At 53.0% G+C, this 14713-nt stretch overlaps 1 protein-coding gene across 2 annotated transcripts in view; it reads left to right on the forward strand.

The window, feature by feature from the left end:
* Positions 1–14713, forward strand: part of NDST1 (N-deacetylase and N-sulfotransferase 1) — a 67656-nt gene that overhangs the window by 15732 nt on the left and 37211 nt on the right. The window lies entirely within an intron of this gene.

The following is a 14713-nucleotide window of genomic DNA, read 5'->3' on the forward strand; positions in this document are numbered from 1 at the left end:
GGACGGCCAAGGACATTTCAGATTCCCCCAGGGCTGGCAGCCAGGCTGTCACCAGGCATTGCTTGTTTTCCCAGGGTCCAAGGGCTTTTCGGGATGGAGAGGGCTCTGGAGATATTCCAGGAACTTTTCTTAACAGCTGGGTAAATTGAGATCCAGAGAGAGCAAGGCACTTGACCAAGGTCTCACAAGGCCGCCTCCCTCCTATCTGTCACCTCCCTCTGTTCCCGTGTCCCTTGCTCAGACTCCTGGCCTCCTGCCCGGACGTTTGAAACAACCTCCATCTTCTGGGCTCTCTAAGAGCTTTGTTTGTCTTCCTATTATCCTAATCTTGCCATAACCTGCCAGGCACACATGCTGTTCGAGTGTGTCTGCCCTCCTTTCCCCTCTGGTCCCAGACAAAGCACGGAGGCTCTGAGCGCAGGCCCCAGAGCCAGACTGACCTCAGTTTGAATCCCAGCTCTGCCCCTTCCTAACACAGCGAACTGGGGCAAGATACTCCACATTTCTGAGCCTCAGTGGCTCTGTCTACGAAATGAAAACAGTAGCAGTACGTAGTTTATGAGGTTGTCTTCATGACTAAATGAGATAATACGTGAAGTGCTGGGTATAATACCTGCCCAGAATGAGCTCTCAAAAATGGTCATTGTTGGGAGTTCCCTGGTGGTCTAGTGGTTAGGATTTGACACTTTCACTGCCGTGGCCTGGGTTCAATCCCTGGTCGGGGAACTGAGATCAATCACACAGCCAAAAAAAAAAAAAAAAAAGGTCATTGTTACAAAGACCCATCAGTGCTGGTTGAACTGAAAAGTCAAGGAGGGCATGGTAGAGTAGACAAAGCTCTGGACCTGGAGGAAGAAGATGTGGGCTCCAGGTTCATTGCCAAACGTTGCCTCACCGTGTACTTTTGGGAAGTCACTCTTCCTCCAGGAACCCCACTTTCCTCATTTGAGAAGGAGGGAAGAAATCCCTGCCATGATCTTAGAAGCTTGTCATGTGATGCCAGAGCAGCATCTGTGAAAAAGCTTCGCATCTGCAGTGATTTAAAAATGGCACAGTGGTGGCTGTGGTGTGCCGATGGCGACGAGGACGTTGTAGCCACAGCAGTGGACAACTGGCTGGGGTGGAGGCTGGTCAGTCTGCAAATGCTCAGCACCCACACAGGCTTCCCGTTCCTGCCTGCCTGCTCCCGCCTCCAGCAGCCCGCCTTTAGCATTAGCCTCAGCATCACACACTCGAAGATGTAGGAGGTGCAAAGACCCGATGGCATCTTCTGAGCCATAGTGAGTTTTGGGTTATCTGTGGCAGATCCCATGGAATGTAGGATTACAGCCAGGCACTGGTTCAAATCTCAGCTCTGCACTTCCCAACTGGAAGCTCGAGCCAGCTGCTTAACTTCCCTGAGCCTGTTTCCACATTTGTAAAATGAGGCCTTGATGAAGCAGAGGCCAAGCGTTTAGCAAAGGGCAGAGCACACGGTTATAGGGAGAGGTTGTATCGTGGTGGAGCATGGTGCCTGATGGGCTTACGGGTGGCGGGAGTGGGGGTCATTGTGCCCATTTCTGGGGATGAGCAGTGGAGGTCACTTACACTCCAGAATTGCCCAGCTTCGAGTTAGAAGGGCCCCTGGAGTCATCTGGCATCATTCCACTTTACTGGTGAACAGAGCGAGGCCTGACAGGAACAGGTACTTGGTGGGGTCACTGGCAGGTTAGTGCAAGGCTGGGCCTAGGGCGAGGCGAGGGAGGCCCTTAGAGGCAGACTGTGAGGGGGACTCAGGGGCCGCGGTGCGACTCTGGCCAGTGTCATGCAGGTGCATGCCAGCGCCTGGGAGTGGGCGCCTCCTTCATGTTTGTGCCTGCTGCCTGGATGCCTCACCCTAGCCCAGTCTAGGACTAGAGCGCCAGTCTCCTGACCCCAGGAACTGGTCCCCGAACCTTGGGGGTCTGGGGACACCTGTCAGCTACCTTGTAGAGGCTCACCAAGGTCCCCTGGCCCCTTTAAAAAGGACCTTCGATAAATAGGTCACCTGCCCGGTGCTTTTTACTCTGTCTCTGCTCTCTAGTGGTCTGTGATGCAGAGAAAGCGAGGTCCTCCCGCCCCCTCTCCCCACCTGCTGCCCCTTCCCGTGCCAGCTGCGCCTCCATGTAAGCATTTGAGCCCCTCACCCTGGAGGGGAGGCATGTTAGCGGCGGGCTTCTGTCACGGGACAAGCCCCAGCGAGTCTGGAGGGACGAGGCTGCTTTCATGCGGGCCCTGATGAAGCTTCCCTGGTCTTAGCAGGCCTGGTTTGTGCCCACCAGGCCTCCAGGAGATTAGGGGGCTTCTGTGGCTCCAAGTGCCTCAAGGCTTTCCCTTCGTCTTTGTTGCCCCCAGTGCACCTGGCTTCCCTCCACTCTGGCCACAGGGCCTGGAGCCTTTTCAGTTTCCCCAAGGCTTCTGGGAACCTTGGTCTTGGGGTGTCCATCTGGGCCAATCTCCCCGTCACCACCTCCAGGCCTGCAGGCTGGGCCTCAGGTGACCTGTGAAGAGGTGGCCACAGCTGCTAATCCCTGCAGGGGTTCCTGGGATCACCCTGCGCTGGCAGGAGCCTAGGCCACCCTTGTGGTTTGATGTCAGGGGCCTTGGACAGTCAGCAGTTTCCATCCCCAGGCCCTACATGTACAGACATGCCATTATTTTCCCCACTGATGCTCTTGGGACCTGAAATTCTGCTACTTAGCAAGCTTCCTGGTACTCTCCTTGGTGTCCTCTAAAAAGGCAAATACCAGGGCTTCCCTGGTGATGCAGTGGTTAAGAATCCACCTGCCAATGCAAGGGACATGGGTTCGAGCCCTGGTCCAGGAAGATCCCACATGCAGCAGAGCAACTAAGCCCGTGTTCCACAACTACTGAGCCTGCGCTCTAGAGGCCGTGAGCCACAACTGCTGAGTCCGTGAGCCACAACTACTGAAGCCCACGCGCCTAGAGCCCGTGCTCCGCAACAAGAGGAGCCACCGCAATGAGAAGCCCACACACCACAACTGTGTGATCATGGCCGAGTTGCTTCTCCTCTCTGGGCTTTGTAAGGCCCTCTTCAGCCCTAGCACCTCCGCACTCTGGCAGTTACCCTTCTTTCTTTGCGGGGGTTAGGGGACGGGGCAGGGAGGACAATGGAAGGGCCTGGCCACTGAGTGGGGTTGGGTCAGGGACCAAAAGCCAACATCACAGGCGCTTTGACCACCTGCTGGCCTGATAGGAGATATCAGTCCTTCTTCCTCTTCTCAGGACAGGCAGGGAAACTGAGGCCTGGGGTGGGGGAAGGGCCCTGCTTGGATCGCATAGGCAGTCAGGCAGGGCTGCAGCCAGAGCCCGGTTACCCTTGCTGACAGTGAGGGCTCAGCTGCTCCTGGCTGCCACCTTTCTTGAGAGGAAGCCTAGGGCCCATTGGCATCAGGGTCAGGGACATGCTTTCTCCTCTTCCATGGAAGGCACCTCTGGCAGGGCAGGGGTGAGCGAGCGGGATCCCTGCCTGCTGAGGGGTCCCCTGGGCATGGGGCAGAGTCAGACAAGACATCCTCTTCCTGAGGTTCAGGAGGTAGGGGTCGGTGGCCTCTGGTAAGGGACATGGTGGTGAGGAGGCCTGGAGGCTTCTGGGAACGTGGTTGGTGGCTCAGGGTGCCCTAGGGCCACCCGCTCCCTCCCAGAGAGGGAATTGGGTGGACAGTCATGCTATTTGTCCTGGCTCTGGGATTAGTTGTGACTGTGTTACGTGAGGAGCGTGGAGCCATTAAGAGGATGCGGTGATGCGAAGTGGAGTGGAGCTGAGCGGCTACTGCCTGGAGCTCGGGTGGGTCCTGTCATTTTCTCCCCAGCCTCCCTGTACCCTCTGACCACAGCCCCGTGTCCCCTCCCTCCCGTCCAGTCCTCCCAGGTCTGTCTGATGTGTGTGTACCCACAGTGTGTACGTGTTCATACCAATGCAGGAGGGGGCCAGGGGGTGCAGGGGTTAGGGCGAGCTGGCCCCTAAGCCTGGCACCGGGTCCTGTCTGCATTCAGGACCAGAAGTGGGTTCCTCAAGTGTCCCAGCCCCCAGTACTGCACCAGGGAAATGGGCCAGGGCTGACCTGGCAGATTCCTGATGGAAAAGGAGACCATGGCTGAGGGGTGGGAAGGAAGGGCTTAGCTTCTCTTTGAGCTTCTCCTGACAGCTCAGCAAGTTCACAAATCCACCTGAAGCCAGCAGGTCTGCGAGTTAAAGATTTACTGCAAGGCCATGGGGGGAGCTGGAATGACGAGGTCCCCGGGGCTCAGATGTTACATTCATGGCTTCAGTCCTATCTTGACGGTGAGGCTATGGCTTGTTTAAGTCAGAGGGGCTGCTACAGAGTTTCCATTTGGCTTTTTCCACTTGGCTTTTGGAGAGGGGGGCGGTCACAACCTCCCTGAATTTGTATGGAGTATGGCATCTGTCTGGGGAGAGTCCACTAACAGCCTTCATGATACTCTCAAAGGGTTCTTGTTTTTAATTTAATTTAATTTATTTTTTATTTCTTTGGTTTTTTTGCGTTGGGTCTTCTTTGCTGCGCATGGGCTTTAGTTGTGGCAAGTGGGGGCTACTCTTCGTTGTGGTGTGCGGGTTTCTCATTGCGGTGGCTTCTCTTGTTCCGGAGCACGGACTCTTGGCGCGTGGACTTCAGTAGTTGTGGCTCGTGGGCTCTAGAGCGCAGGCTCAGTAGTTTTGGCGCACAGGCTTACTTGCTCCGCGGCATGTGAGATCTTCCCGGACCAGGGCTTGAACCCACGTCCCCTGCATTGGCAGGCGGATTCTTAACCACTGCACTGGTTAGGGAAGTCCTCTCAAAGGGTTCTGTAACCGCAGGAGGTCACAAACTTCTGATCTAATCTCTACCCCTTGCTGTCCAGGTAAGGAAACGGGCTCAGAGAAGGGAAGGGTATTGCCCAGAGGGAGCCAATGGAAGCACTGGAATGCTGATGTGGACTCCAGGCCCACGCGGAGTTTGCTTCCACATCCTAGAGATGGAGGGCTCCCCCACCCCCCATACACCTGTTTCTCTGTCAGGGATCATATGGCAACCTGGAGTGGGCAAGTGGGAGGGCAGGGGCCGGGGCTGACCAGCATTTCCCGGCTCCTCTGCAGGGGTGGCAGATGGGGGAATGAATAATGGTAAACTTGTCTGTACTTCTTTGAGAGAAGATGACAAATAACTGAGGTCGTGATTGGGAAGTGCTTGTACCTGGCGTGCAGCAGACCTGTGAGGCTGTCCAGTCACCATTGTCCTTTGAGTTGTGGCCCTTTTAGCTGAGATCTCCTGCGTCTGAGCCTCACCACCTCTCTCTCCCATTCCTCAGCATGAGGCCTCTGCCTGGGGCATAGAGGCAGCCTCCCTTTCTCATGTGGGGTCTCTGCCTATCTGGGAATGACACAGGCCCCCGGGGTGGGGGAAGGTGAAGACCCTGTGGCTGAGGTCCTGCCTCTGGGGATCTGTGGTGCCCCTGTCTGCCCGTGAAGGAAGGCTTTCCCATTGCCAGAGGAGCCAATCAGCCTGCGCTGAGGCAGCTGGGGCTGGTTACCTGCAGGAAGCCTGTCTCTGGGTACGTTCTGGGCCGCCGACCTGGTTCAGGAATGGTGTGGAATGCTGGGCAGCTGCCCGGAGGTTACAAGCAGGGGCTCCGAGGTGGGCCGGCTTGGGGTTGTCCTGGTTCTCCCCCTGCCCAGCTGTGTGACCTTGAGTCAGTTGCTTCGTACCCTCTCTGAGCCTAGGTTTCCTGCCTGTGAGAGCGCGTATATCGGCGACACCAGCTCTCAGCGTGAGGATTGAGTGTGATAAATCAGGGAAAGCTGGTGTGGGGCTGGCAGGTTACCAGGAGCTCAGTCAGTGCTGGCTGCTGTCAGCGAGGGAGGTTATGATATTTGCAAAGAAATATCTTTCTGTTTTTTTCAAGTGCCTGTGATCTGAGCCTAAGAAAAATAGCTAGGAATGGATTTGACTCTGCGTAGATGGATTTGGGGGTTGGGTGGAGAGAGTCCTATTTTGGGGAGTTCCGTGGGCTAACGAAGAGCTTGCCTTGTGAGGGTCCTGCCCACCTTGGTCTGCCCTAGAGCGTCAGTGGCACCAGAGGGCAGCTGGTCCTGACCTGTCTTGTTCCCCACTCTGCAAACCCCCTTGCCCCCAGCTGTCTTGTTTGTTTGCTCAGTAAACTCTTTTCTTCAGAGCTGGTGCAAAGATAAACTCTCAACTCAGGGCTTGTTGGAAGAAACACAAATTCTCAACAAGTGGCGGGTATAAGTTCTTGAGGTTTTTGTTGGGCGTCCCCCTCCGGGGAACCCAGAACAAACGCCAGGTTGAGAACTGGGGAGTGAACCGGCGCTTTATGCTTTGTTTGCCTGTCAACTGATGCGTGATTTGTGGGTCTGCTTCCAAGAAGGATCGTTAGAGGCTGCTTTTGATGTTAAAACACACGTAAAATGCATGAAAATGAAAACGGAAAGTGGTATTCAAAGGGAGTGGAGCATGGGGTGTATGGGCGCTGGCTTATGTCAGCTGTCCTAGGTGAACACGGAGGGCGTGTGTTGCTGAAGGATGATGAGCTGGCGCCTCTGTGCTGAGACTCCCAGTTACCCGCTTGTTAGCTCTGTGGCTGGGCAAGTCATGGGCCCCCTCCGGGCCTCGGTTTCCTCATCTGTAAAACGAAGGGAACGTAGGTCATGGTGCTCTTGTAAGGATTAATAGTGGCATGTAGTGCAGGCATATCATGTCTAATAAATGGAAGTTCATGTTTTAATGCATTTAGCTTGGCGATTCCTCATAGCACATTCAAAAAGGGAAAGGTCGTCGGCAAGGGCACTTTGCTCTTAAGTACCTGCTGTGGGTGGGAGACCGCTTCTGCCTTGGAAGGCTTTAGGTGAAGTTGGGGACCAGTGTTCTAGTTATAATTGCAGCCGACATCTGGCAGCATAAATCCACTGCATGGTGGGGTGTGGAGCCGGAGAGCTCATCTAGGACTTCTGACATCCACAGCTGGCAGAGTCCAGCTCGCGGCTGAGGCTGGCCTCGGAGGAGGACGTGCAGGGTTTTAGTGGGTAAGAAAATGGGCCAAGGCAGGTGGGGGTGGGGCAGGCCTGGCAACGCCACGGGGGGGGGGGGGTCCTTTTCTCTCTCTGGACCTCAGTGTCCCCATGTGTTCACTGCAAGATGGACTGTACACTCTGTCACCCTGAGACCCTTGAGCCAGACTCCTGCCAGTCCCTTGGTGGCAACCGTGGACTCCGGGGTGACTGATGGGCGGCACCTTAGCCCCCAGCCAGGCGGTACTGCGGGGCTATGGGGGATGGTGTGTGCAGCAGATTACAGCAGAGGAAGGGATTTGCTTCTGGTCTCCGCCTCCCAAGGGTGTAATTGCGCTGGAGAAACTCCTGCACAGCTGGGAAGCAAATGTGGAGGATTTTCTTTGCTGTATGTGGGGGGTGGGGCAGGCTAGGGCGGGGTAGCTGGTGGAGCAGCATGGCTGTGGGGTATGGCTGGGTAATGGGTGGTGGCGTGACTGTGCTGGGGGTGTGACAGGATGGGAGGGGCCCAGTCAGCTCTGGGGAGTGGCCCTGGGATTGCATGTGGGGCTACCAGTGCCCGGCTGGCAGCCACTCCTCCTCCCCGAGGCCAGGTGCCCATTCAAATAATTTTGAGCCTGCTTGTGGGACTCTCCCTGAACTCCTCTCAGCTCCCCGCCCCATACTCGTGCCTGTGACCCAGATGCCCGTGATGACACCATTGGAACATCTCGGCACCATGTGAGTTTGCCTGTCCATTCGTGTGCCTGTGAGAGGGGAGGGAGTAGGGGGCATGGTCAGGAGTGACCCAGGCAGGGTGAGCATGGGCTGGGTGAGCATGCGGGGCTCTGGGGACCTGCTCCATTCACCCGGCAACAGCATCACACCAGATAAAACCTTGGAGCCCAAAGGCCTGCATCTTCAATGCCCAGTGCCAGGCTTGGTACCTGGCGGTGCTCAGGTACAGAATGAGGGAGCAGGGAATGGATCCTCTGCTTGTTCCCAACTTCCAGTGTGCTCCCAAGCCTGACGTCTCTTCCTCTTTCTGGATCCACTATCAATTTGATATGGGGCCTTGGGTCAGTTCCTTCCTGAGCCTCAGTTTCCAACTCCATTAAATGGATAATCATTTTGTTAGCCTGTATCACTATGTGCCAGGCACTGAGCAGCTTTACACATATCATCTCTCTTACTCTTGGCAACAGCCCTGCAAGATAGATTAGTATAAACCCTATTTTATACTTGGGGAAATGGAGACTCAGAGAGGTTGAGAGATTTGTGCAAAGGTCACAGGCTGGTAAATAATGGAGGCAAGGTTCAAGACCACGTAAGCTGGCTCCAGTCTGAGCCTTTAACAGAGATGCTAGCAGCCATTGCATCACTGCCCCTCAGACGGTTGGGGTGAAACAGCATGATGCATTCGGCCCTTCACAAGAGACCTGCTGCACATGGTAGGCAGCAAGTACATGGGAGTTGGGTTGTTAAGTGCATTTTACCATAAAAGGCACAGGGAGCTCTTGGTCTCATTCCTGGAGCCCACCTGTCTATCCATGGCAGAGCTGGACCTCCTCCCCAGTCCTGCTCTCTAGACAGCTTGGTCTCCGAGAAGTCCCTTGTACCTCTGCCTCCTTTTCCTTTGGGTCCTAGAGAGGATTGTGGGGGCACCAGAGCATTTTGGAGTGACGGGTGGGGTTGTGAATGACTTTCAACTCCAGAGCAGTGGCCACAGTTACCGTGGTATTTCCCGAAAGTGCAGTGTTGCCATGGCATCTCCATGACAACCAGAGCATCTCATTCATTATCCCCAGCACCTTGGCAGGGAAAGCTAGGCCTAGGGCTGGGAGAGCACAGTGGAAGCCTGGCCGAGGGCTGGAGGCCTTGGTAGCTGAGGCCCCCTCATGCTCTCCCCTGTCCCTGCCAAGATTCCCCTATGGGCTCTGGATCCATCACCATTTCTTGGGGTCTGGGTTCAAATTTCAGCTCTGTCACTGACTAGCTATATGGTTTTGGGCAAGTGACTTAGCATCTCTGAGCCTTATTTTCTGCCACTGTAAGTGTGAATAATGACAGTACTAGTTGTAAGGATTAATTGAGAGAAAGTATGTGAAAGTGCTTAGCACAGTGCCTGGCTCAGGGTAAATGCAGTTAAAAATAACAATGATGATAATTACAATGGTATTATTGCTATTATTTTTATTATAGAAACACCTGGGCTTCATGGAGGACTGAAAGTCACTTCACCTTGAGCCTCAGTCTCCTTATCTGTAAACTGGGAATAATAACAGCTGCTCATCATTTATATCCTGAGTATTCAGTAAGGACCATTGCTGGGAAAAGTGATGGGAGCTTCCACAATGAATCAGACTTGTCCCTGCCCTTTGGGGCACCCAGGCATGTGGGGAAGCCCTCTGTGTGCCAGGTACCAGGCAGGGCCTGCCCATGCACAGGTCAGTATATCCTGGTTCTGCCCCGTGATCTGCAGGTTCCAGGGCACAGAGCCGTGTGTAGAAATGCCCCAAGTCTGCTCTGCATGGACCACACACTCAGATGTGCTCGGGCTGGGCAGGAAGCCACATGAGAGAGGGAGGTTGGTTATGGGACTGTGTTAACCCATCTGAGGCGGGCGCTTTATAGTGTCAGCTGATGGTGGCCAGTGGGCGTGTGTCACCAAAATGTGCTTTTTATATTTCTTTTTTTAATTTTATGTATTTATTTTATTTTTATTTTTTTGGCCATGCTGTGCTGCATGCGGGAGCTCTGTTCCCTGAACGGGGATCGAACCCGTGCCCCTGCAGTGGAAGCTCGGAGTCTTAACCACTGGACTGCCAGGGAAGTCCCTAAAATGTACTCTTTTTAAAGAAGTCAGAAGTTCTGACTTTTATATGAAATCTCCTGATTTTAAGATGTTGATAGCTAATCTCCAAGAAAAATGCTGTCAAGGAACAAGAATGCTGCATCCTGTTTTAGCTTGAGGGTCCTGGTTTTCAGCTTCCATGCTATAGCTTAGGGATGGGGTGGGAGCCTAAGGAATGGGACATGGGGGCGGGAAATGGGGTGATGGGTGGAGATGACTTCAGAGAGGTGATGACATTGGAACTAGGGTCTTGAAGGATGAGTAAGTGTCCCAAGGGGTAGGGGGAGGCGTTCCAAGCAATGGGAACTTCATTAGCAAAGGCTTAGATGCATGACCAAGATTGGTGACTGGTTGGGCGAGGCTGGAGTTGAGGAAAACGGCTGGTGATGTCGGCAAGGCCCAGGCAGGCCCAGGGCGGGAGGGAGGTGTTGAGGCCTCAGCCCCCCGGCTGTCCTTGAGGCCTGGGTGGCTGCAGAGGGGTTAGAAACCCCCAGTTTGCCATCCCTTGAGCTACAGGGGTACAGGAATTCAGGCGGGCACGGAGGGCCTTGAATGGCTGGTGCCCGGCCTTTGAGGGGTCACAGTGGGGCCAGTGCTGGAGGCCCCCGTTGCCAGCTCACTGGTGGTCAGCACTTTGCCAGGGTATTTGGCCTTCTCTGGGGACGGGGGCTAGTTGGCCCACTCTCTTTCTCCCTTTACCCTCTCTCGGGCCTGGGCTTTGCATGGCCTTCTCCCTAGCCTGCTGGCCTCTCTCTGGCCTCTGCTCGTCCATCCAGCTCCCGAGCAAGACACGGCTTCTCAGAATGGGGATTTGGGATTCCAAGGGCTGTTAGAGACTTGAGAGAGAGAGAGCACGGAACTTGATGGTGCTGTGTGCGCTCAGGTGTTACCCACATCGCGAGTATGTTAAATAGGCAACGGGAGTGCATGAAAACAGCGGCTGACCCTTGCTCAGCACTGTGTGCCAGGCACGGCACCTCCTAGGTATCCACTCATTTAATTTTCACAGCTTTGGGAAGTATGTCAAGTTTTCCCATTTTACAGATTAGGAAGCTGGGGGCACTGAGAAGTTAAATAACTTGCCCAAGATTACAAAATTACTGGGTGGTAGGGCTTGGGTTTGAACGAAGCTGCCTGGCTCTAGTCTGCCCACGTAATCCTTAGGCTCTACTAACTAGGGCTTTAGGTCCATGGATGGGGTAGGGGACACGGGGTTTGGACTCTGAAATTGTTAAAACATTTTCTAGCATGTGTGCATATTTTTTATGGAGAAGTGTTGTCAGATTCACACAGGGGTCTGTGCCCCCGAGACGCCTGAGACTGCTGGTTGTGTCATCATTAGCACACATGTGGAAAGGCTGTTAATGCAATAGACCAAAGGCCGGAGACCCGCAGTGCCCAGGCCTGCAGGGGATGTGGGGCTAGTTGGCCCGAGTAGGCAGGTGCCCCCAGGCAGCAGGCAGGGCACCTTTGAGGCAGCTCTGCCTCCCCACCCACTGTGTTCCTGCCCTGGCCCCGGGCCAAGGGGTGGGGCTCGCTGTGGCTGCAGGGCAGAGGGCTGCCCTTATCAATGGGAAGTGGGACATGGGTGCCCTTTGGGAATAATTGCAGGGCCAGTCACCTCAGCTCTTGTGGCTCCACCCAGGAAGCCTGCCCCTTCTGGTCCTGCTCTCAGGTGGAATTGCAGGGACTCCCTGGAAAGCTCTGCCTACTGCCTTAGCTCCAAGCTGTGTATGTGTCCCTCACTGTTCCTACCCCTGGTCAACCCTTTCTTGGTCTTCTGGCCAGTTCAGCTACCACTTCCTCCAAGAAGCCTTCCGTTGTCCTCCCCCTTCCTCCTGCAGGGGGATTAAGTGCCCCTCAGTTCTCTCAAATACCCTCCCTTCCCCTGTCACACTCCCTGCATTGTAGGTGCTTGCTTTCTTGGCTGCCCCAGCTTCCCTGTGACGCTAGCACATAGTAGAGACTGAACTGTAGAATATCAGAGGTGGAAGAGCCCCCAGACGCCATCTGGCCCAGGCCCCTCTCTAACAGGCAAGAAGCCCAGAAAGGGGCAGGGTGTGCCTGGGGTCACACAGCACGTTATGGCAGAACTGGGAGCAGACCCGATGTCCAAGACATGTCCTCATTTCACACCCCTGCCTCTTGCTTCTGAGCACATCTTTTAAAAACATTTGTTTTCTTATATTCACAAAAATAATAAATGATTATTGTAGAAAATTTAGGAAACAAAGGCAAATAAAAACCAGAGATAATTGTTACCATTTTTGTTTTGTTTTTTGGATTCGTACCAGTTTCTGGCTTATGCATAAAATTTTTCACAAAAGTATGACCATGCATACGGTCTTATAAATGTTTTCCACTTTAACAATATATATGGTAATTATATTTCTTTCTTTCTTTTTTTTTTTTTTTTAAATTTTTGGCTGCATTGGGTCTTCGTTGCTCCGTGCAGGCTTCCTCTGGTTGCGGTGAGTGGGGGCTACTCTTCTTTGCGGTGCGCGGGCTTCTCATTGCAGTGACTTCTCGTTGCGGAGCGTGGGCTCTAGGCGCGCAGGCTTCAGTAGTTGTGGCGCATGGGCTCGGTAGCTGTGGCTCACGGGCTTAGTTGCTTTGCGCGGCATGTGGGATCTTCCTGGACCAGGGCTCGAACCCATGTCCCCTGCATTGGCAGGCAGCTTCTTAACCACTGCGCCACCAGGGAAGTCCTGGTAATTATATTTCTATGTCAGTAAATGTCCTCCTTCAACATATTGTAAATGGCTGCCTGGGATTTCATCACATGCTTGCATTATAATTGCTAAAGACAATCCCCTATGGTTGGGCATTTGCTATTATAAACATCCGTTGCTGTTATAAACAGCACTGGGAGTCGTATTCTTGTGGGGAAATCTTGACACACTTCTGCAATTACTCCCTGTAGGATAAATTCCTAGAAGTACAATTGTAGGGTCTCTAGTATACTGTATCCACGCTAAGCATATCATATAGTCTTGGGCTGGGAGGGATTTTGAAGATCTTCCCTGCAACCCCGATTCTGGGTCTGAGGCTCACATTCCCTCCCTGGCAGCAGCCCAGTCCCTCACACCTTCTGTCCTTGTCCCCGTCTCCCATCTCCAGGGGAGCTCTTCTGCCAGCTTTCAGCAGCTGCCTCCACTCATGTTAAAGGGAGACTGGAGGACCGTGGTATGGGGGGGCACTGTTTGGGTGAGGATGTTGGGCAACTTGGGATCCTCAGGTTGGGGGGCTCAGTCGCCTGCTGTCCTTGTGCCACTGTGGGCACGTACCCTGAGGATGAGAGATGCCTGTTGCGTTAAGGGGCAGATAGCGACAGCTGCGATTTCTTGAGTGTTGCTTATGCCGGGCTCCTCTGACAGATTCACTCACTTGTCCCTTGGCCCCACCCCGATGCTGCAGGGGTGGTGCTTTCCAGATGAGACCACTGGTGTTTGAGAGGGGCTCCTAGCATAGCCAAGCTGCTGATGCCTCACAGCCCTGAGTTTTTTTTTTTTTTAACATCTTTATTGGAGTATAATTGCTTTACAATGGTATGTTAGTTTCAGCTTCACAACAAAATGAATCAGTTATATATATACATATGTTCCCATATCTCTTCCCACTTGCGTCTCCCTCCCTCCCACCCTCCCTATCCCACCCCTCCAGGCGGTCACAAAGCACCAAGCTGATCTCCCTGTGCTATGTGGCTGCTTCCCACTAGCTATCTGCCTTACGTTTGGTAGTGTATATATGTCCATGCCTCTCTCTCGCTTTGTCACCATTTACCCTTCCCCCTCCCCATAGCCTCAAGTCCATTCTCTAGTAAGTCTGTGTCTTTATTCCTGTTTCACCCCTAGGTTTTTCATGACATTTTTTTTTTCTTAAATTCCATATATATGTGTTAGCATACGGTATTTGTCTTTTTCTTTCTGACTTACTTCACTCTGTATGACAGACTCTAGGTCTATCCACCTCATTACAAATAGCTCAATTTCGTTTCTTTTTATGGCTGAGTAATATTCCATTGTATATATGTGCCACATCTTCTTTATCCATTCATCCGATGATGGACACGTAGGTTGTTTCCATCTCTGGGCTATTGTAGATAGAGCTGCAATGAACATTGTGGTACATGACTCTGTTTGAATTATGGTTTTCTCAGGGTATATGCCCAGTAGTGGGACTGCTGGGTCATATGGTAGTTCTATTTTTAGTTTTTTAAGGAACCTCCATACTGTTCTCCACAGTGGCTGTATCAATTTACATTCCCACCAACAGTGTAAGAGGGTTCCCTTTTCTCCACACCCTCTCCAGCATTTATTGTTTGTAGATTTTTTGATGATGGCCATTCTGACTGGTGTGAGGTGATACCTCATTGTAGTTTTGATTTGCATTTCTCTAATGATTAGTGATGTTGAGCATTCTTTCATGTGTTTGTTGGCACTCTGTATATCTTCTTTGGAGAAAGGTCTATTTAGGTCTTCTGCCCATTTTTGGATTGGGTTGTTTGTTTTTTTGTTATTAAGCTGCATGAGCTGCTTATAAACTTTGGAGATTAATCCTTTGTCAGTTGCTTCATTTGCAAATATTTTCTCCCATTCTGAGGACAGCCCTGAGTTTGAATCCTAGCCTGAGCCTTAGTCTTTTCGTCTGTCAGATGGGGCTGCTGGGTGCATTCAGAGAAATGGGTGGGGAAGCACGTGGGGAAGTGAGGGGAAGATGGTGAGAACGCGGTGTTGGGTCGTGATTTAGAATTCCACCTCTAGCTCCTAGGCCTTGCAAATGTTTATTGTCTCACTTTGTCCTTCCTGCTTCTG

Source organism: Stenella coeruleoalba (assembly GCF_951394435.1).
Source record: "Stenella coeruleoalba genome assembly, chromosome: 3".
NCBI classification, from domain to species: Eukaryota; Metazoa; Chordata; class Mammalia; order Artiodactyla; family Delphinidae; genus Stenella; species Stenella coeruleoalba.